Raw genomic sequence first — 22,853 nt, 5'->3', positions numbered from 1 at the left:
TCCTCTGGAAGCTAATTTTGTTCTACAAGATTAAGAAATCATTTCTTTTTGGAAGATGAAGGGAAGGGAAGTTGATGGTAATGCAACAGATTGTAGTACTTGATTCTCACTTCAAGATTCACTCACTTCTCTCCTCAGCCATTAAGTTTCTTTTTTGTTTGTGCTGCATGCACTTCAGTTTTGTAGCACTTTTTTTTTTTCTTTTTTTTAGGGGTTCTAGACTTCCATCATTTTATTCAGCTATACAAATCCTTTATTTGGAAAAAACTCATGTATTACATCCTATTCACTGCTCCTTCAAGAGTACATGCAAAGATCTCATTGCCGGAACGTTTCAGCTCATGGACTCAGGGAACTGCAGAAAGCCTTTGGGTGATCTTGATCACCCTTTCTGCATGGAAGGATCACTTTTTCTAAAATCTACGTTCAGTCTCCCTGGTTGCTCTTTAAGTCCCTTATGTCTTGCCCTATCAAAAATCAACACAGAGAGCATTTTTTTTTATTTATTGTTTGCTTGTTGCTTTGCAGCAACCTTTTATTTATATAATTTCTTCTTATTATTTAACAACCCTAATTCATTAATTTTTTACTTATACGGATATTTTCAAGACTTTCATTGTTTTAATCAATTTCTTCTGGATTATCACAAGTTGATCCTCATTTCTTGATGGTGCAGTACTCGAGACTGGATTAAATAATGCAGCTGCAGCTTTACGAGTGCTGAGTGGAAAGATTCCTTTTTGACTTGCAAGCTATACCTAATTAATACACTGCAGTAGGACATTTGTCTTTTCTGGAACAAGTATGATATTGTTGATTGATTAGCCAGCATGTGATCCAAAACAACTTCTAATTTTCTACAGAATGGCTACAAAGTCAGTTGTTCTTCATCACAAGCAGTTAATTATTCTTGGCTAAATACGTACTGTGCATTTATCCCTATTGAACAAGCACTATGGCATCCAAATCAGATACTTCAATTCAACCAAGGTTATTCCAAACGCTGATCTGGTGTACAAAGCATCCTAAGTGTTCCAAGGAAGACACTGTCATAGCAAGTATGTTTATAATTCTATTTTCTAGATCATTAATCAAAATATTAAATGTTACCAGACCAAAGAGAGACTCAGAGAGATTCTCACTTTGAGGTATTTTTTTGTGTTGATTGGAGTGGTATGTTGGTAACTGCTCCTCAAGTATAATTTTTTAAGTCAGTATCAAACCCCCTCGGTACTGTTTTCAACTGAATCACACTTTAGTGGTTTACGTAAAGAATACCATGTAGAAGACAGTCAAAAATATTCCTAAGTACACATGACATCTGGTTCTTCTCATCTGTCCACAAAGTCTGTTAACCTATCAGGGAAGAAAATTAGATTGCTTTGACATGATTTCTCTTGACAAATCCATGTTGGATGTTAGACATATCCTCATTGTCTTCCAGGCACTTTGGCTATCTATTTCAGTATTTTTCCATGAATTGAAAATAAGCTGTTTGGCCTACAATTCTCAGGCTGGCTATTCTTTTTCCTTTTCCTTTCTTTTTAGTCCTCCTTTTTAAAGATAGGCATTTCTGTTGCCCTCTATTTGTCTTCCAGTTTCTCCATTGTCCTTTATAAGTTCTCAAAGGTAAATCTTAATGGCTTTGAGATTCTTAGTTAGCTCTTTAAGTACTGTTGGATAAAGTTCATTACACTCAACTTGTTTAAAAACATCTACCTTACCTAAGTACTCTGAAAATTGTACCTTACCCATTTGAGGCTCAAGTCTGGCTCTCTGTCAGCAATATTAATTGTGATAGCTACACGACTGCAATTGACCTTATAATAAAGACTGAGGTGAAAAAAGATATTCATTAGTCTTTTTGGCATCATCCATCATGTTCGATTCCTTTCTTAAGGAGTGGACCAATCTGCTCCTTGATCTCCCTCTTACTGAAGTATCTATAAAGTGATTTTTCTGTGCTTCTTGTCCCTTGGTGTTTGCATGTCATCTTATACCTACTCACTTGGATTTTTTACTTTTATACCTACCAAATGGTTAGTTACTCTCTACTGCTGTACTGGTTCTTGTTCTGTAGGAATAGTCTGTGTTTTTATTTCTAAATATTTAATTTCATATTTCCTTGCACCTAATCATACAGAATTTGAACTGGTCCAAATAGTGACCCAGTTTGTGTAACTAACCTGCCCCTCGTAATCCTCACAATCATTCAGTGCTCTGTCATCTGTCTTGTCCACAGATGACAGCTATCACCTTTTCTTCTAGATCCTAAGTTAAAGGATTGGACAGTGTGAAGGTAATATCTATTTTGGGGATTTCCATCAAAAATGCATGCATTTTATGATAATTCTTTACTTTCTGGTTCTTGGAAATTACCTTTAATTAGTTCTTATGCATTGAACATATGCTTTATTGAATTTATGGAATTATTATATTTTAAATCCTAGTGACATTTTAAAGTAAGTTGAAAGCTTCATGAAATTATTTCAGCAGAAATCAGTTGTATTTCTTGTTTGTACTGAGATTTTTAGTCTTGAAGAAATGGAAATCCAGAAGTACAAATGGGGAGAAGGTAGAACCAGAAGGCTGGATTAGGATGAGTAAATGATTAAGAATATAGAAATATACCAAAACTTCCCTCTTATCTGTAAGAGAATATAGAAATTTATTTGTGAAATTGGGGGAAAACAAAGCAAAACAAAACAAAAACAGAGGACAAGAAAGAGACTTCTGCATATGCAGCTTCCTTTCAGGAGCGTATATCCTTAGTATCTCCTTTTCTGTTTCTCCTATTTCTATGTCTCTGATACAGACATACAAAGCTCCACCAAATGAACGTCCTAACACTTATACTTACAGCTTGTGCCAGAAAAACACCTAAGCACATGGAGCTCAGTTTATTCCTAGCCTTTGAATCTGCCAAGTGTTTTGGATGGTGGCTTCCATTGTTTCGGTGATCACACTTTATAATGCAGTACTATTGCTTTTGATGTTTATACCGAATGAAGGGCAGCTTCACAGAGGTCTATGATTGCTCGTAGATCAAAGACAGATTTGCTAGCCGTCACCAGCCCTGTCCAATATAATGATATGTATTGACAATTATGATGCTAAGTGCATTGTGATTGTTTATAGATCATTTCTTGATTTAACCAATTGAAGTAGCTATAATATCACTGGTGATACAACAAATATAAGGAGAGAATAAACAATTTGATTAATATTGTGAACTAATGAGATAGGCCATTTGCTTACAAGGAAACTTGAAGGTTGATCATTCATACTCTAACAAAAAAAAAATCAGACTTTCTGAGATCGTATTATAGTTAATTGAAGAAGGCAAATTCTGAGTCATCCACTACTTATGTGTAGCCTTGTTTATTATATGACTAGATCTGACTTGCCAGTTAGGATTTCCTCATGTAGAAATGTATTTCTCCCCATATTTGGAGGATAGCAGTGAATGTGGCTCTGTCACATTTCATTACTTTAGACTTTACTCTGTTTCATTTCACTCTGCAATAAGACTGCTTCTGAAATGGGATTATTGACCCCTACCATTGATCATGCTGCCCCAGTATGTGTGAGTGTGTGTGTGTGTGCAGTTAGTACTACTATCAAAACATGAACATCTGAAGGTAAAAATAATACATGATCTGCAGTGTAAATAATATCTATGGATCTTTGCTTTTTCTTTCTTTTTTTATCCCCCTTTCTTCTGAGGCTAGCTTAGTCTGTCAGCAGGATGAAAGGAAAAATTGCTACACTTGTGCTAAATTTCCCCTGGGAAAGTAAATTATGGACAAGCCTCCAAGGACAACCCAGAAAGAAAGGGATAAGATATTGATGCACACCATACCTCTCACTCTTTCTTCCTTGTCCCACAATTGAGCGCTCCTTCAATGAAAAGTTACGAGTTCCTTGTTAAATTGAATTTCTCTCCTCCTTGTCTCACAATTTATTGTGATGCTGAAAATTTTATAACTTGGTAAAAAGTGGCGACAGCCTCATTTGTCCCCACAAAAGGTGATCCAGGTTTGAATAGGTTTTGAAACAGAGCTATGAATGCTTACGTTTAAAGACAGATAGTCATGTCAGTTTCTAGTTTACAGGAACTTTTTTAGTTACTGTATTTTTTTCACACATTTTGACTGCAATGCTTTTTTTTTGGGGGGGGGGGGAAGGGAATGTAAGACTGCGGAAGAAAGTATGGTCAGGAAGAAGACAATTTTAAATGGTGAATGAGTATCATTTTATCAGGTCTCTCTAAGCATTGTCTTTTGATTTTTTAAAGAGGTACTGACAAACTTTTGGTGGCCACCAGGATCTCAAGGGACAGTTTTAAAGAGAGCTTTTACGAAGTTATTTTTAACCATGTTCATAGATGCTTTGGTTGTTGATTCTCATGTTGATAAGCATTCTTCTTGATTTTACTCCAAATGCTGTGACTAATGGCATTGAAAATATGAACCATACAGCTCTGATGCAAGTGTGTTCTGGAAGGGGTTGCACACTGGGCACCCTGTGACTCACCAAGAGATGGATCAGTGCAGAATTTAGCCAACACATAGAATCAGAAACAGACAAAAATTAGTGACTGTACCACTGGAGTAGCGTCCATGGTATACATGTAGTGAGCCAACTAAATATGCCTGTATAACATTTTTCCTAAATGCATGTTAATAATGGACAGAAAAGGGGAGATGTTAGATTTGAATTTTGTTGGATTTAGTAGTGGTCTCTTCCTTTCCCATACTCAGAGGAAGAAAATGGAGCCAAAAAAAACCAAAACAAACAAACAAAACAGAAAAACAAACAAACAAAAAAACGTAAATGCTGGAATTGTTCCACTGAAAGTGATGGTGAGGGGAGGGAAGAATGAGTCTGCTTTCATCCTCAGATACTTTGGTACACCAATATTTGACTCTGTTATGTTCTACAGCTCCCACAACCTCTCTTGTAGCATGGCTCTTTCTGTCCAAAGGAGTACTGAAGTTGTTAATGCTTTCAGGTTTCCTAAAAATTTCCAGTTTTTTTCTTGTGTCTTCACAGGGGAGCTGATGTGAGCTGACCAGTGTGTTGATTGTCTATCTGTCTTTGTAAGATTTGCTCATGGTGCTGATAAATCCCAGCTTTCACTGACCCTTGATAGCATGGTGGGGTGTGTCTGCATTTTGGTTGGAGATACAGCAAAGAATACAGTGCTGTGAAGGGAATATTCTTTTGGATGTTCAGGAAGAGCTGAAGTGATGAATTTTCCTGATGCTGATGGAGCCTGATACTACAATGGATCAGGGAAAGCCATTAAAAGACTGGCCACTAGAAACACTGTCTGGTCTCTCAAAATGGACAAATCTTTTGAGAGTGACATCTGATAGCCTTAAAATTCAGTCCTTGGTGTGGTTTCTGCTGTGTTGTCATGTAAGCCACAGCAGAGGTTTAAATGGAAAAAGAGCTTCTAAAAATTTGTTAATACTCAAAGTGAATGGTACCTCTTGTATCAAATCTAAATGTTGGAAAGAAATTGCCTTGTTTTTTGTTTGGTGGTTGTTGTTGTTTCCCCAGGAGCTTTCTCTCCAGTGATGCAGGGTGTTTAATTCTGGTGAAACAGAAAGGAGAAAGACTGACGTGCTACATGACATTCCAGTTGTGGAAGAAAAAGAAATGTAGCAGATTGACGGGCTAATAAAAATACACATTAGGTTTTTCTTCCTTCCAGGGATATGTGTGTGGAAATGTGGGACAAGAAAAGGATAGGGAGGGTGAAATATGTGTGTGATTAAACATACAAGCACACACATATATGTACTCATATGCCTATGTACACAAACATTAATTCAACAGATAATGATGTATTTTCAAAAAAAAAAAAGTGAGATTTTCATTTTTCATCACCATAACTTAAGCTGAGCCTGAACTGATGTTACAAGTGGAGCAGAATTTCTTCTCTGTAAGTTGTTGTAAAGGAGAGAAAACCAGGAATTGTTTCTTTTCTGGTGTAGTTGTAATTCAGAAATATGAATAACACTTTGCTTCTGTTGAACTATGTTTGCATGATATAAAGACTGGGAATGTGAGAATACTAAGAGTTTAAGTTATGAAGAGATAAAGGTCTCTAAATGCTTAAGATGGATTTAAGTATATTAATCAAAAGTTTTATGTAACTTGTAGAAATGATCTTGAAGTTGGCAGTTAAAATATAATATTTCACGTTGCATTTTGGATTTGATATCTTGGTTTGAGCTCAGCGCATGAAAAAGGAAGTGGTATTTTGGATGAAGTCATCCTCCTGAGAATGTCTGCTAGTCTGAAGTTGCAGAGATTTAAGAAAATGATGCAATTCACAAGTAAAGCTTTGGCTTCCTTTCTTGGAGGAGAAGATTGAGGACTGTGTCAATTTTGTGCCTTGGAGATAGTTCTACCATTTGCCAGGTCTTTGAAGCACTTATATTTTTTCTTTTTCCTTTTTTTTTTTTTTGTTTTCTTTTGTTTTGGTAAGAACAAGTTATAGTGTGGCCTGTTAGAAACTACCTGGTTTGCAAGCAAGTTTAGATTTCTGATAGTCCTTTCTCAGTCATTTTTCTTAATCACCTGGTTTTCTGTGTTTCTGGGTGCTACCCAAAGGATTTATAGAAGTCAAAATAAAAGACTCTAACCAAAATGCAGCAGCTGTTGTTGTTTTCTCTGTTGCTCATAGAGCACTGTCTCCATGTTCAGTCTTCTTACTGGCTTCTTATTCAAACTCAGTCTTCCTTTCCCTCTCTCTGCATCAGAGATTCTCAGTCCATATTGCTGGTCTCTGCTGCTGCTTCTGCAGATTCTAATAATCAGTCCAAAGTGATAACTGACTTTGCTGGCCATTGCCTTACACCTGGCTTCCTCTGTGCCTGCAGTGCCCCTGTGGGTAAGCAGAGGAACCGGGAGACCCAGCAACTGATAACATTTGGGGTTAACAGTGAGAATATAGGAGTGCCACACCCAGAATAAGAAAAGATCTGCCTTTGGTACCATTTATATAGCTTTGCCATAAATCTGTCATTCTCAAGGGCACAGGCACCCTTGTAATGTGTAACAGAGAGAAAGGAGGCACAAAGGAAAATGTCAACCAGTTGTTCTGTATCTTCCCTTCCCTTCCCTTCCCTTCCCTTCCCTTCCCTTCCCTTCCCTTCCCTTCCCTTCCCTTCCCTTCCCTTCCCTTCCCTTCCCTTCCCTTCCCTTCCCTTCCCTTCCCTTCCCTTCCCTTCCCTTCCCTTCCCTTCCCTTCCCTTCCCTTCCCTTCCCTTCCCTTCCCTTCCCTTCCCTTCCCTTCCCTTCCCTTCCCTTCCCTTCCCTTCCCTTCCCTTCCCTTCCCTTCCCTTCCCTTCCCTTCCCTTCCCTCCTTTACATTCTCTTCTCCTTGGGAAGTTATTTAATTGCCAGCAGTACTGTCAATAATGTACCATTTACCTGTAGGCAATTGGGAAAAGAAGAGAAAGGGTGAGTAGTGGAGTGGCATTGCTGGTGTTTGGGGTGCAGAAGAGGTTTCAATTATTTATTTATTTATTTATTTATTTATTTATTGAGACTGGCAAAAATAGAGCGGATGATGGGATAAGCATTGGAAAAGACAGTTTTAGATGGTTTTAGGACAGATTGGGAAGTGGGATATATGTGTGCATTGTGAGAGAAGCATTAGACACAACTGTTAGAAAAGAGAATCTTGAGAAACAGTGCCCTAAATCATTACAAATAACACTTCTGGCTGCAGCCTGTAAATAATGCTAGGACAGCCTTTAAAATTGCTGAGTACACTGTCCAAATATTCCTTCCAAGCATACTTGGAAATGATGGACTGCCAATAACAAATAGTAAATAGCCCTAGTGATACATGCCTTATGATTTTTTCTTCCAGTTAAAGAGCGCGTTTGTTTTTACATTCATAAGATGAACGTTTCATCTATTACAATACAAAACTATATTACATATGTGATATATTAGACACCTACATCTGTACCTCATGACTATAAAAGTATTTTACCGTGGATAAAGAGAAAAAAGTATTTAGATTTGGATTCTACTTGACAACTTTTGTTGTTGTTAGTGGTGGTGGTTTGGTTTGGTTTGGTTTTCAGAATGTGATACTGGGAGTACCTTTCAAATAAGACACTCTTGTTTTTAAACAAATATACTTCTGTGTGTTTTCTGTCTCCTGTGAGTTTGAAAGAAGATGACAAAGATCATAGATCTGCCCTTGTGTTGTATGACTACAGTATATACAAATGGCTTTTGCCCTCTTATATATGCCACAGTTTTTCTTGCCATCAGTTAAATCATCTATCTATATATTTTTTTTTCCCAAAAAAGCCAGTTCTTTTACCTCCTATTTTCAAATGTTCTGCACTATTACTGGTTAGCCAGAGAGTCAACATGAATTGCAACAAGAATTTAACTTTTCTAGTGCTGAGATTACATGAACATGAGAAAAATAACGTGTGCATACACGAGTATACATTCTGTTCATTAGCTAAAAACCCACTTTAAAGACTTTTTTGAAATGTTGGTAGTTCATCAAGCAGCTCTTTGAATATGGTGCATTTTATGTGCACTGTCTGCATATTTATGTGTATGCAACCTAGCACTGGGGATGGAGGAATCCCTTCCCTCCTTAGGACCTGCAGAAGTCCCCAGATCCAAATGCAGCAGAGATCTCCTAAGCCAGCTGCCCTCAGTTTCTTACCTGGGGTTGGAGGTGCTTTTAATTACTTTCTCTCCTTTCCTACTCTTGGGAGAGTAATCTTTCCCAGCTTCATTCAGCCAACCATCCTAGCGTGGTTAGCCAAGGAATGACATTTAGTCTATAGCACTGCTTAACATTCCCCCACAGTGTGAGGATTCATACTTGAAAGGGCTTGAAGGAGAAAGAAATTTAACAGTTCTTGTTCAAAATGTGTGGTTCATAACTACCTTATCACATTTTTACCTAGTGCCTCTCCCTCATCTTGCCTGATGGATTTCCAGGGAGGTTGAGAGGAAATGATGCTGTAGGATGTACAATTTTTCTTTATGGAAATATGACTGGTTTACTTCAAGGTACTCATGTGCCCTGCAGCTGTTACTGAGGTCAAATACATCAGTAGCTACTTTCCAGTGTTTGTATGCACACTTATAGAATCATATCCATCGGATTGCTACATCTCAGAGAAGAACAGTTAAGTTCAAAAACCTTTTCCCTCTTTTTTTTATTTTTTTTTCTTTATCTGCCTTGCACTATTAAAATGACTAAATGCTGTCATTGCTTTCAAAAGAAGGAACAGGTATCTACTTTCCCATGGATGATCAGGATGTGATTTTTTTTTTTTTTGCTTTTAAATTCGTATACAGAATTCAGAGTCAAACAAGGGATATTGCTCTGTGACAAAGGAAAAACAAATGTCAATTTTCTGAATATCATTCTGCTGACACCCAGTCTGAATCTCTTGTGATATACTTTGCTAAATTGTCAGGCATTCTCAGCTATACTGGACTTGCACAAAATCTTCAAATATTTAGCACCATCAGACCTGGAGAGGGTTGTCTCCAAAACACCTGAAAGGTGAGAAAATAGTGACAAAGTTTGAGTACTTTGAGACTGGCAGTTTTGGGTTTGCTTTCTAATGCATGTTCTAACTTCCTGTGTCTGCAAAAATATATATGCGCAAACACTTAGATTTTTGTGTATTGCACTGATGTGCTCCAGGAGGTAGATAGAGATATATCATCATACAGACTTAATGTCACCCTGGGCTACTTTAGCACAGCTGCCAAAGTCTGGTGCAATTGTGTGCATAGAAAAGCCAAGGCTTTAATGCAATGGTGAAGCCACTTTGTACCTCTGTTAATTATTAGCATTAGTCTATTTCAGCAAATCAAAAAAAAAAAATTTAAAAAAAAGTGTTCTCCAAAACCTGTTTTCTTTGTCATCAGCAATGCCAAGTCTCCTTTTGCCTGGTTGGGTTAAGAGCCAAGCTGCTCAGCTCTGTCAAAACGGAGGCAATTCTGTGTGGGTGCCAAAGCAGAACTTGCTAGTTTCTAGTCAGCTTTACAGCCACAAAATGCCGAATGAATGGGATACAAGTGGCAGCTGAGGTTCACAACTCAGGATCGCAGCTCTGGGTTTTTGTACCAGAATTCCTTCTGATTTCAATTTTATGCCTTCAAGTCCTTTTTTAGACAAAGTCCCAAGCAATGTGGATGACATTGCTGTCAGAATATAAGCTCAGTTTAGGCAAGATTGTTTCTTTCCTCACTTAAAATGGCACGTATATATATGACTGCATAGTCAGGACAGATAATTTCTGTGAGGGCATTCTCAGGACTCTATATGGTCTCTGTGATCTTTTGAATAACAACAATGTGAATATTTACTCTCCAAGTATGTCTGCACTGTGCAACATGCAAACAGTTTGATTTCTGAGCAAATTTTGAACCAGACTGGGTGCTACACGCAATGTGATTGCTATACTGTAGTTTATCTTCAGTAGCCACCTGAGCTCCTGTGAGCTCTCTGTGCTTTGCTGCCTGGTGGCACGTACCCTCTGTGTCAGACCCTTTGGTGGGCTGCAGCCTCTGAAGCTGCACAATTTGGCAAATTGGGAATACCTAGCAGGAGAGGCATACATCGGTGACTTATCTGGTGTGTGCCTCCTCATTACTTGCTGCCATGTGTAGTTAAGAAAAAGGGAGTTTGAGGGAAACACTTAAACAGCAAATATTTCCAATGCATACAGTGTCCTGGGAGTCTGCTTTTACGGCAGTATCTGAGCCAGACCCATAGTGTGTCCATTGAATTGTTGCTATAAGACTAAAGGAAAGCTCAGGAGAAGGTACTGTCTATTCCTCTCATTGTCAGGTGAATATGCCACCACCAGCATCTTGAAAATAGTCCGTTTAAAGCTTAGTTGCCAAATCAAGTGGGTGTCACTGTAATCAGCTCTGTGTTTACCCTAAACAGTGCGTGTCCTTATTAGTGCCTTTTCAGTCCCCTCAGACACGCTGATATTGATTGAATAAACACTAACGATAATCTCAATCAGCAGAAAGGCATGATACGCACACATACCGTAACCTCGGTGTTACTGTCAATAATGCTGGAAGATTTCATTTGCATCTAACACCCCTGCACCCCTACCCTTGGTATAAACATCACAGCGTTGTTTTCTCAAACTGCTTTTACATCCCCTTGAGTGCTGTGCTTGCTCTGATCTGTTCTCATGTAGAAGTTAGGTGTCTGTCCTTTGTCCTGTTCTCTGTTTCACAAAAGTGTCTTAAAACAGCTTACGAATTCTAATAAAGACAACAGCCATTTAGCCGCGCACAGCCACGCTGCTCTGCTCAGGACAGAACATACACTATTCCCTATCCAAATGAAATTGCAGGAGGGAGTCAAGGTAAGCAGAAAGTACCAGACTTGGAGTTTGGTTGGGACAGGTTCCTATTACAGAAAGAGGCAGGACACTAATTACAAGAATGGTCAGGACTACAGTTCTTGCATTGTAGATGAACGATGATATTTTGTACTTTGTAACACCATTTCAGAGACTTAGTTCTGACTCATAATAGTGCTTGGAAAACTGAGTCATAAGCATCTTTAAAGAAACATTTATTTATTTGTATTTTCAATTCCATGATGCTTATATTACAATATCAGAAGGCAGTGTGGGAACAAATATGAAGACTTCACATTTGGTCATGTTAGAAACTAAGGGAAAGTCTCAAACAAAATGCCTCCATATTTGGTTTACTTAAAATGTCTGTTTTGTTGGAATGGCACACAGAATAACCATGCTTCAAACTCTGAACTGTATTAGAGCTCATGAGCTCTGTTTTGGTTCTTTCTTATGTGGGAAGAACTCCCATCCATGTGTGACCAACTATATAATAAAAGCAGAAAAAGCAAACATGATCTGTTTTCTTTGACTTCTCTGTCTGCTATCTGCCTGTCTTTCATGGTTTCTTTATGCAAGCAAAAATATTTTGTGAAGCATGAAGCCCTGTGGCAAATGCTAATCTAACCAACAATCAGGAGAATAATTGTTTTGCAGGCAATATTCTCATTCTGTAATAGAGAACAAAAGCCTTGCAATTAAGACAACAGAACATTAATAACACACATTTATCATTCTATATGAGCTTATTATTTCCAGTTCTTTGCAAATAGTTTTAATTTATATACCATTCCTCACAAAGCTGTATGTTAATGTGATCTACATTGCTGGGTTAGTATCTAGAAATATTTTTAGCAGCTTGCACTATAAACTTTTATTCTCTGGATTCTTTGAAGGACAGAGCACAACCTTGAAATCAAAGAAACACTCTTAACTTAGTCTTTCTATCCTGGTACTCTCTGTCATCTTCTTCTTTGAGTCTAAGAACTGGATTCTAGTTTCCTTTTAAAACAGAAAAAAAAATCCTTAATTTTCATCTCAGTGTTAGCAGGTTTAATCTTCTCACCTATCTCTTTTTGCCCTTCATTCTCAGACTTGTATAGTGCTCTCATCTAGCTGCTTATGCCTAGCCATTCCTTCAGCCCCCTGCTTTTACAGGAGAGTCTGCACAATTTTTTCCTACACTGTCCCATACATCCAGGCTATTTTTTCCTTCTTGGTCACTGTGGCTAGGTTACTATACTTAGTTCTCATGAACAGTCCCAGTGTTACTTTCCCCTTTGGTCTCTGAACCAGATGAACTTCCTGGGAATAGAGCCATGACTTCACACTGGTGTCTCACGGCTGAGGAACCACTGACTGGATTCAGAGGAGAGAAAAAATTGCATACACTAAAATGCCGTTGCTGCTGATTTGCAGATGTAGGTACTTAATACAGAATTCTTATTGAAAGGGCATCTTTATTCTATTTTAGCTACACTCCATAGCCAGTGGTCTAGTCTAAAAGCTTGTGTAGTTACCACAGTTCCCTGTTCCCCACCTCTATGCATAGAGAGCTGAGCAGTGGTGGAATGCTTCAAACACTAGTGGATGTTATGCTTATAAATCTCTTTAGAAATATATAATCTTTGTTTTGTAAATATTGAGGGAGTGGTTGTCAAAGGATTGCTTTAAAATATTGTAAATCAAATATATGAATATAACTAGGTTGTGACTAATTTTTGTCTTGCTTTGGCTGTTGCAATTCGCTGGCTGAGATCAAGGGAATGAGCATGTGAATAAATTACTAATATTTAAACAGAGGTGTTAATTTGCAATGCATGAGCTGCTCCATAGTAACTGCTTATGTACATGCTCTGACCTGGTGATAAATGAAAGACACTGTCAGTTAGTTTGCATCAGTTAAAGTTAGCACAAAGAGAACAACTCTTCTTCAGAATTACTTGTCTCTCCTCCTTAGAGAGTATTTGCAGTGAACTACTCATGCAGCTATGCTGTTAGGAAAAATATAAAAGAAAATCGAAGATAAAAAATGGAGTTAGAAGTTTGAGAAAAACATTTGCTTATTGCATCTAGAATTGCAGCCATCATAAATTGAATGAGATATCTTTCCCAACATAGTTATTGTCTTTGCGGAGTGAAAAGAGTATAACATCTGTGAGATCAAGCCCTTCTTTTTGATCTTTCTTATATTTGTTTAACTCCAGTTTGTTGGCATTGTTCGAGATAAGATTAAATTGTCCAGAAGTGTTTTCTAGTGCTCTTTTAGATACCCTTTTCTATCTGAGTCATTCACATTGGTCTTGCAAATATGACACAGATCTACACGAGAATAACACCTTTCCAAATTGGCAATGGGAGGCACTTGCAGTTACACAAAATTCCTATGTTCAGGCCATTAAATTAATCCCGGCTGCCCACAAGACAAAATTATCCTCTGTATGTCTCTTAATCTTAAAAGTTTAGTGAGCTATGTGACTGTTGTGAGGCTTTGATATCTGTTGGTCTTTCAAAACAAAATAGAAAAATATTTGATATAATCATTTTGAAATATATGAACTTGTATCAGAAATATCAGAAAAACATTCATTTGGGAAAATTTCCACTGGTTTTACTCATTTTACTTTGTTTACTCAGTTTACTTATCAGATCTGAAGAATTCATTGCTCTTCTTAACCAGTATTGTCAGCTCTCTATAAACTAGTGACACAGGCAACAACCTTTATGAAACGGTTAATGAAGTAAAAAGGACCTTTTAACAATCATTAATAACCACCTATTAAAGATTTAGTGTTCTAACTTGGATTCCCAGATCAGTTTTGCCTAATTTCAGTCTCTGTGGAAACCCCTTTATCTTTGCCAGGGTACAGGGTGATTTATAGGTGGTGGGTTACTAGACTTCACAATTAGTATTATCTATCCAGGTGTGCTGCCCTGGTTTTTAATACTTACCACTAAATGCATATATACGTATTATTTCATATGTTCTTATGGTAACAGGATGTGCAGGTTAGTATGGTCCCACAACAGAAATTGCAAAGGATGAAGATAAACGAGGGAAAGACAAAGACATCAGAATATGGTATAAAATTTTCATAAATCTAGACATTTGCAGGAAAAAAAAAATTAACTCAAAGAATAATGTGTTATGCTGCTCGAGACACAAGTGCTATAGGAATATATAGAATGAAAGAGAAGGACAGGAGTAAGGAGAATATACCATTTTGTTTCATTTTGCTTTGTTTTTGTACTTTGAAAGACTGAGTTCAAATTTAGGTTTGACAGTGAGATAAATATAGCAAATATATTTTCCACTGTTCCTTTCCCAAACCAAAACAAATGTTTTGCTCCAGGGTATGTTTGGAACATACAATAAATCAGTAGTAAAAGGAAAAAAATATTTAAACACTATCAAAGTGTTCTTACGCATCCATTGCCATAGCATAATGGTATTCTAATGTTACCACATAATGTGGAAGGAAAATAGGACACTTAGGGAAAGTAGCTTCTGTGATAAATTTTATATATTTATTTTGGAGGGAAAGAGGGGCTCTTATGACATTGTTTTATTTTAATAATTTGAGTCTAAGATAGCAAATAATTTCTTATCATTATATGAATGTGATGTGAGTAATTTTTTTGTGCTCCTCTAAACTACATGGTGAAATGTGAAAGTGTGTGGAGAAAGATCCTCCATTGAAGCAGTGAGATTTTGGGCTTTTTTTTTTTTTTTTTTTTTTTTTAATTAAAACAGCTTCAAGGGCTCATTGTATGTAATTTCATTTGATCCAATGCTAGTCTAACCAAAGTGATAAAAGCTGTTTTGAACTATATTTTTTTCCATTTGTCTTTTATATGAGTTGTTGAAAATTTGCTGATAGTGCAGGCGCATTCCCAGTTTGGTCTGTTGATATAACCAGTACATTTCTGTTATGAGGGAAGCAAAATAGGATTCAGTAGGAGTTCATACACTGTTGGGATCTGGAATCATTGCAAATTAAATGACGTTATATAAATTTGCCCTTCAGAAATTTGCTTTGGGAATTTCTAAATCCAAATAAAAAAGTCCTTTGTTGCCAGTTAATGGAAAAGTTGCAACCAAATGATATAAAGTACATGCTGTTAGGTATTAGTGCACAGCCTCCACAATGTTACTAGGGGGCTCGAAAAGCTGGATTAGTTATCTTTTGGGAATTAATTTGTTTATATCACTAAATACGTGGTCAACCATACAGCAGTGTGATTAGCTGCCATGGATTTCTGTTGGCACAGTATCACTTTTACTCAGTGTTGTAATTATTGTATTTTAGACAGGTTAGCAAAGGAGAATTCTTTGCCTGTAGTTACTTATTCTCCACTATCTTTTTGAAAAGTAAGAAAATATAATAATAATAAAAAAATACCTCTCAACACTTTGTATAATTTCCCATTACTGAAAATGTTCTCTATCTCAGAAAACACATAAAGACCAGATTTTGCCCTCTGGAGGCTTGTAACTTAGTGGTCAATCCGTAAAGCTTCTGTTAAGTAGCACAGTGACTTCTAAGTATTTCTTTGTCCTTCATCTCTGTTCCATTTAAAGGAATTTAAGTATCTGAGTAGAAACGAAATGAACTACAAAATGAGCCATTGCTGATACTTTTGTTCTCTGAAGTCTGGATTATTATAACTTTGTTTGGTTTTCTCACGTATTATGGGCAATTTGTCAAGTGGATAACATTAGTAGAATTGTAGTTTAAAACACTTCTGATCACAATCTATTTGGCTGCAGTAGGAATGTGAAAAAAAAGAAGTTGTAAATTGGTTATTACCCTGAGTGCATTTTCAATATAAAAAATTCCTCTTAAAGTGAGACAGAAAAATGAGAACTTAAATCAATGAGAAGGTGCGTGCTGACTGTACAAACACAAGGACTTGGCGGTTTCTGTGATGTATTCTGTGGAGGGTAGGAAAGATCACAGACCATTCCCTTGCAAAATAATCAGTTCCAAATTAAAGAAACTGCTCTGTCCCAATGTATGAACTATCTGCAGTAGCCTGAGGCTTGTTTCCTGCCACATGAGGAGCGAGAAAAAGGACAAAAAATAAGCATTGGTGATTGGCCAAGCTCTCATCCCTACATAGTGTCGGGAAGACCATGGTTGAGACTAAAGCTTTTATATATGTCTGTTTTGACTTTACCACCTGTTTTGTACAGAATGAGGTCTCCTCGAGTGTGAATTGTAACCATCTTTAAAAGGACAAGGTGACATCTGATGAACAAAGATGCGGATGTTAATGTAGGACCTACACATTCAGCTAATTACATTGAACACACAGTTGAGTACCCTGAATATAAGGTGTCCATGGCTGCCTAAATTCTATAGCATATTGTGTGTACAGTATTCTGCACAGCCTGGCAAATGTTAGTGAATTCAGTAGCACTTCTGTGGCAGTAATGACATGTAACCATCTGTGATTTCGCACCTGCAGAAGCCAGTGTCAGCTGTTGAAGTTCAGCAGCCCTGGCTTTGCATGAATTCAATGGAAAAAAAATAAATAAAAATCACTCGTTTACTAACCATGGAATGCAGGTGACCCTTTCAGTGAACTTTAAGGTCTTACATATTATAGACCAAAACTGTGCTCCAGAGAGAAAACCCTTCCTGACTGCCTCTCTGATTAAATACTGTTTGTACACTGCAGTGCTTTTATAGAGTAAATAAGAAGTTTATATAAAAATAATAGCACTGCCGATACTAGGACACTGTTTAAAGCTCCCACTGGCACTGGGGCCTTTTTGTGCAGGTGTTGTGTGAACACATGCAGGAAGGCAAAACTCTCCTCTGAAATATAGAAAGGGGAAAAGGTAAACAGGGGCACAGGACTGTGAGCTGGCCTGACAGGCTGTACTGCAGCACCATGGGGAATCCAGGAGTAAAATCTTCATCTTGATTTTCCCACCAGTGCCTTAAACACTGCTTTATACCATCTGTCGTTAAAATGACCATGATTGGCTTGCTTTCTCTAGCTTCAGACTCTGCTAGCAGGCACTCACATTATATGATTTTATATAACTAACCTCAGAATAAATACAAACTTTGTTTATTCTGCTAACAAGAGAAGTAGTTCTATTAAATGGGAACAGATTTCAGCTGTTTCTTACCAGAATGTGTGCTGAGCTTGGTGTTTCTCACATGACCACTCTGATTCATCACAGATGTCGATGCATTGTTTTCTATATCCTTTTACAAAAGACTTCTGTGGGGATATGCAGGCTTTATAGTTGGTACACACGCCACCATCCTTTTCACTGAAGTACTACTGGATAGGCAAAACATGCTATAGGGAGATGTAAAGGACTGTGGAACCACAGAGCTGTGACCTAGTATATCATGTAGTCTGTAACATAAATATTTGGTATCATAAAAGTTGCTTTCTGTAGATAGATACATATGTTTCAGTTTTCTATAAAGAACTTGACCAAGTTGCTTCCTTGCTAAGTGCTAATTCATGGGACAAGTGCTTTAAATTCTAAGGTGGACAAAGAGATAAAAATATTTTAAAGATCTTGCTAACTTTTCCAGTCTTAAAAGCACATGAGAAGTGTAAGAAAAAATATCTGGAAAAGATCTTTCCTAGGAGGAACAGAAATAAGTTATATTCTAAACCAAATTTTTCCCATACTGCATGCTGTTCCTGAATTCTAATAAAGTCACATCAGGTACAATCCAAATTTTATTTTTTTTTTTTAACCACTTGTTCTACTTTTCAGTGGAACAATTAAAAAGGTTCAAGGACGCTTATGACTTTTTGAATAGTGAATGAATCAAAAAATATTAGTGGCAAAAATTGCCCTAATGTAATGGCAGCTTCCTACATGATGACAAATGTGATAGCTTTGCCCAACTTACTGACACCAGATAAATGACCATTTTTCCCAGTCTTTGCCATTATGTGATTTAAAGAGGAAACATACATTGCCAAGAACACACAAAATGAATGAATGATTCTTTTTATCACAGAGGCTGTGGGGAGATCAATTTCTTTAATAATAGTTGGGTAAAAAATGATAACACTTTAAAAATGTTAGTCACAGCCTTTGAAGCCGTGCTATTTCAGATGCAGAATGGAAAACGATCTATAGCCATTGGAAGACAGGCAGTGTAAAGAGGAAGAGCTGAGAGAAAGCTGCGTCTGTGCTGTGAAAAGTCATGCACAACTTAGGGAAAGTTAATTATAAAGAATTCACATTAAGTTACTTAAATCTATGTCTGTTGCTTTAGCCCTAATTAGGTTGTTTGCAGTGCAAGTTACAAGTTACAGTGCAAGTTACTAGTGGAACTATTAAAAATATTAAGACTTTTGTAAACCTGTAAAGAGGTGAGTGGTCCCTTAGTCAAAAGACTAAGGGACTTCTTTTCTTAGACTAAGAAAATAACTCTTTTCTAAGACTTATTTTCTTAGAGTAAGGAAAATAAGCCCCTACTTGCCTGCTCTAGTATCAAGCATGTATATAGTATAAAGCATGCTTACAAACTCACAAGGCTGGAGGCTTAATCAGTATTTAACCAAGGCAATGAAAAAACTATTACTAGCAACTAAGAACTGGATCCTATTCACAGTTTGTTTCTAGTACCATAACAAAAAATTCTTTTGAGTAGTTATTAGGAAACTTCTTCTCTGGCTTCTGTAAACTAATATTAAATAAAGATGCTAATGGATGTGATGAGTATTTTTAATTTCTTTTATGAGCTTACACAATAACAGTGCATAACTTCTGGATTAATGTAATTAAGAAAACTTAGTAACAGTAGCAAAATCCAAATATGTTAGCTTCTAAATGGTAGGTGGTCTGGCTAGTGTCTTATCTTCAAGATCAAATAGAACATTTTTCAATGCTTATGATATGGCTGCTGTATTTTTTATTTTTTATTTTTTTTGCCAGTTGATTATAGGGTAAAATGAAAACCATTCTATGGTATTGTAAATTTATTTATTTGTTAAGAATGTGACTTTCGGTACTACCCTGTGTGTCTTCTGCTGCATTTAGTGTATTAAACTGTGTACAAGAGCATAAGGGTTGTACTGAATAAGGGAAGTCAAAGAACCTTTCTTTCTTGACTAGAACTTTCTTATGACAAATTATCTCTTTTAAAAAGACATGAATGATATGGTTTTAAATACTTCAATACTAATACTGCTTGCTGCTGCTTTTTTTTTTTTTCTTTTCCCCATATGCAGTAGTGTACAGTGCTTTTGTGATCTCATTCTACTTTTAATGACGTTAGATAATTCTTTTGTATAGTGCTTTCTGGACCTGCCTTGCTGCTTCTCATTGTGTGTCTTAACCTCTTTATTTGCTTGTTTCTTTCCGCTCTCCATAGTATACTTATTATGTTTGTAAACTGTTTTTTTTTCTTTTTTTTTCTTTTTTTTTCTTTTTTTTCTCCAGGTTCTGTACCATTTCTTAACTGTGTTTTAGATCTAGCTATTAGTGCTAGCGATTTCACAAAGTTTCTCTATTATGGAAATGAGCATACTTCTTGCATGCTGGTACAAACTGTACTTGTGTCCTAAATAGTTTTTCAACACTATTGCTTTACACTTGGTTTCTGTGGTGTCTAAACTTGTAGTTCACTGAGTTTATTGATCTTGAAGGAACTCCTTTGTCTTATATTTCCTCTTCTATGCCTTTCTCTTCTCAAAACTTCTTAACTGATCGGTGTCCTTTTCACTGCTCTCTTCTTTCCTGTTGGTTATAATCAGACCCCAGCCAGCCTTCCTATGCTTGTTTTCTCCTAGTCTTGCTGCTTAACAGAAAGCTGCATAGCAAGGAAGGAGACTTTCCCAATGAACTCTCTCATTCATGTTTTCCCTCATTCCTCCAGCTTATTTCCTGTCAGTCTTGCATTAGAACACAGATTTCTAAGATGTGCCTTCTTCAGACATGCCGTCTTCATTTTTGTCCATTCTGTGATTCCTGAAAGAAAATCATCTGAGTGCCTGACTACTTTCTGGTTGTTCCTCAAGTTTTTTGTCATTTTATATGATTATGCAGAGACTGGGAAAAAGCTTTGATTTGGGAGTTCTCATTTTTATTGCTGAATATGCACAGTAATTGAAGTCACCTAACTGAAATTGATAAACAAAGAAATTACATACTGGTTTTTTTTGTTTGTTTGTTTTTTCAGGGGTAAGAAAAACTTAGTTGCTGGCACTAGTCTAAGCACTGTCTTCTTGAGGTAGCTCTGTTATGAGTAACAATTTTATTCCTTGTTCCTCTTTACTTCTTACAATGCCTTTTGTGTAACAAGATCAAGGGGCAAGTTGAACCAATCATCACCCCCTTTTTGTCCATTCCTTAAATACTTCTTAGTCACTTGCTCTGAAAAGGAAGTCAAGAGGTAAATAGCTGAATTTATTCCTGGATGCCATATAACATTTAAAGGTAAATTCTTTGCTCATATTTTAAGGGTTCTTTAGTCCTTTACTACGAGACAGCATTATGGTTATTCTCTGAGTCACAGTTATTTTAGATGAATAGTGTTCAAATAGGATATAAAAATAACACTCTGGGAGATAATGAGGTAATCGGAAAAAGTTAATGCAGTGCAGTTGAAACAAGTGATCCACAAAATTTGGACAAAATTGCTTCTTGACATGAGTCGCATAACTCATCAGATTTCTTAACATCTAGGTTTCCTTTTAAACATCTTAAGTATTTACTAAAACAAAATTATTGAACTTTTAACTAACACATGTGCATCATTGCTGTAATACAAATCTAGTAAAATAAATTGCCAGTTGCAGGGCAAAATCATGGAGTAGCTTGTATTTGTTGTCTGCACAGGTTTTTAATGTATCTGCTAAGTAAGGTTGTCTCAAGTTTTCAGCAAGAAGGTATGATGAGAAGAGACTGAGGGATACACCCCCAGAAAAATGCTTTCTTCTGTAACACTGTCAACATGCACTCCGAATGAACACCAAAATAAATAGTTTTATGAAACCTTTCAATTTTTTAATAAGTCAAAATACACTTTTCTGACAGCATAATTTCTTTTCATAGTGGGCCTTAAATCTGCACCACTATAAAAGAATAATGCTACAGTAGATCATTTGTGAAAACTTAATGAAAACTGAGTTAGTGAACCTCGGAGTCAGTAGACCTTGAAATTCACTTTCAAAAACTAATTTGCAGTAAAGGTATGAGAAACGTATTTAGACATGATGAACTTTCAGTCCTCTGTTAGCTAGGTGCAGAAGTTTATCTTGATTAACTATTTTTTTCTTTTAATTAATTATTCATGTAGGTAACCAAGATGTTGTGAGTTACACTTCCACTAGTGACACTCATCCAGGAAAAGCAGAATTATTTTTTTCTCAACTTGCATAAATAATCTACTATGCCAAATTATAGTATTTCTCCGGTCGCCTTCACTTTGTGTATCTTATCTATCATTGAAGATTGATGGGCTACTCTAGATATAATTCAGGCAAGTGAAAAAATATAACCTTAGTTGGCAAGTAGTAACTATTTAAAAGCACTAAACATTAATTTTATGTGAATGTAAATGCTTTACACAGCTATCAGTATATATATGAAATTGTAACAAGCACAGTCAAGAGATCTTTCATGGTCGCTTCAACCTTCTGCTTTCTGTATGTAATTTGTGTAGATACAAGTTAGTAGCAACAGGTTAGTCCCTGTGTTGAAGAAAAAGGAGGAGGGACCTGCACTGATTTCAGTGGAAGATCCACAATAAAGAATGGTATTATGTTTTGATAACATCAATTTATTGTCCAGTAAATAAGAACAGATTAGCCTAGATAAGTTTGTACTCATAAGCTCTGCAGTAGTGCAACCTCTTAAGTGAGATTCCTACCTCAGAAAATGAAAAATATTTTATTTTAAAAACCAATTTTAATAAAATAAAAATTTCAACTCTTTTATCTTCCTAGAGAGTTAAATTTTTTAGCCTTGAGATGATTGGCCTTATGACTGGCAGCTGGACACAAGTCTTCTGTGTTTCCTTCCAAGAAACAATTCCTCAGTTCTTTCCGGGACTTACATCAGTTGCCTCTGTAAATTGCAAACTATGGTTTTGTTGATTTGAATGTGATTTATCCCTGTTTCACTGTGAATGGCTTTTAAACAGGTTATAGGGGTTTTCAACACCATAAAGTCACTGTTCTTGGAATAAGAATTATGTTTAAAAGATACCAGGCTGATTAGTTATTTCTTTCAGCTTTCAAAATATGGTTTGCAATATATAAAAGAAATCTAAGCTCATGAGACGCTGGAACTCCAGGCTTACAGGCCAGTAGACTTTGATGGCAAACTTTCTGCACATGCTTTTTCTCAATAGCTTTTCTAAATGTAGGAGAGTGCAGATTACTGAAGAGAGAGAGGGGAAGCACAGTTATGTTAGTTCTGTTACAACAAAATCAAGTCCAGCTTAGCTTGGC

At 36.6% G+C, this 22,853-nt stretch overlaps 1 protein-coding gene and 1 long non-coding RNA gene across 5 annotated transcripts in view; one reads left to right on the top strand and one right to left on the bottom strand.

The window, feature by feature from the left end:
• The window catches only part of LOC310903394 (BEN domain-containing protein 5), a 932,737-nt gene that overhangs the window by 397,028 nt on the left and 512,856 nt on the right, over positions 1-22,853 (top strand). The gene's annotated exons all lie outside the window — the stretch shown is intronic.
• Positions 19,259-22,853, bottom strand: part of LOC310903372 — a 35,429-nt gene continuing 31,834 nt past the window's right edge. For both annotated transcript variants that reach the window (XR_014587487.1, XR_014587488.1), the window contains one exon: positions 19,259-22,853. This exon is cut by the window's right edge. This is a non-coding gene — a long non-coding RNA (uncharacterized lncRNA).

The sequence above is a fragment of the Anser anser genome (assembly GCF_964211835.1).
Source record: "Anser anser genome assembly, chromosome: 8".
Taxonomy (NCBI): Eukaryota; Metazoa; Chordata; class Aves; order Anseriformes; family Anatidae; genus Anser; species Anser anser.
Note: the sequence above shows the minus strand (reverse complement) of the source record. Positions and strands in the feature narration are given on the sequence as shown.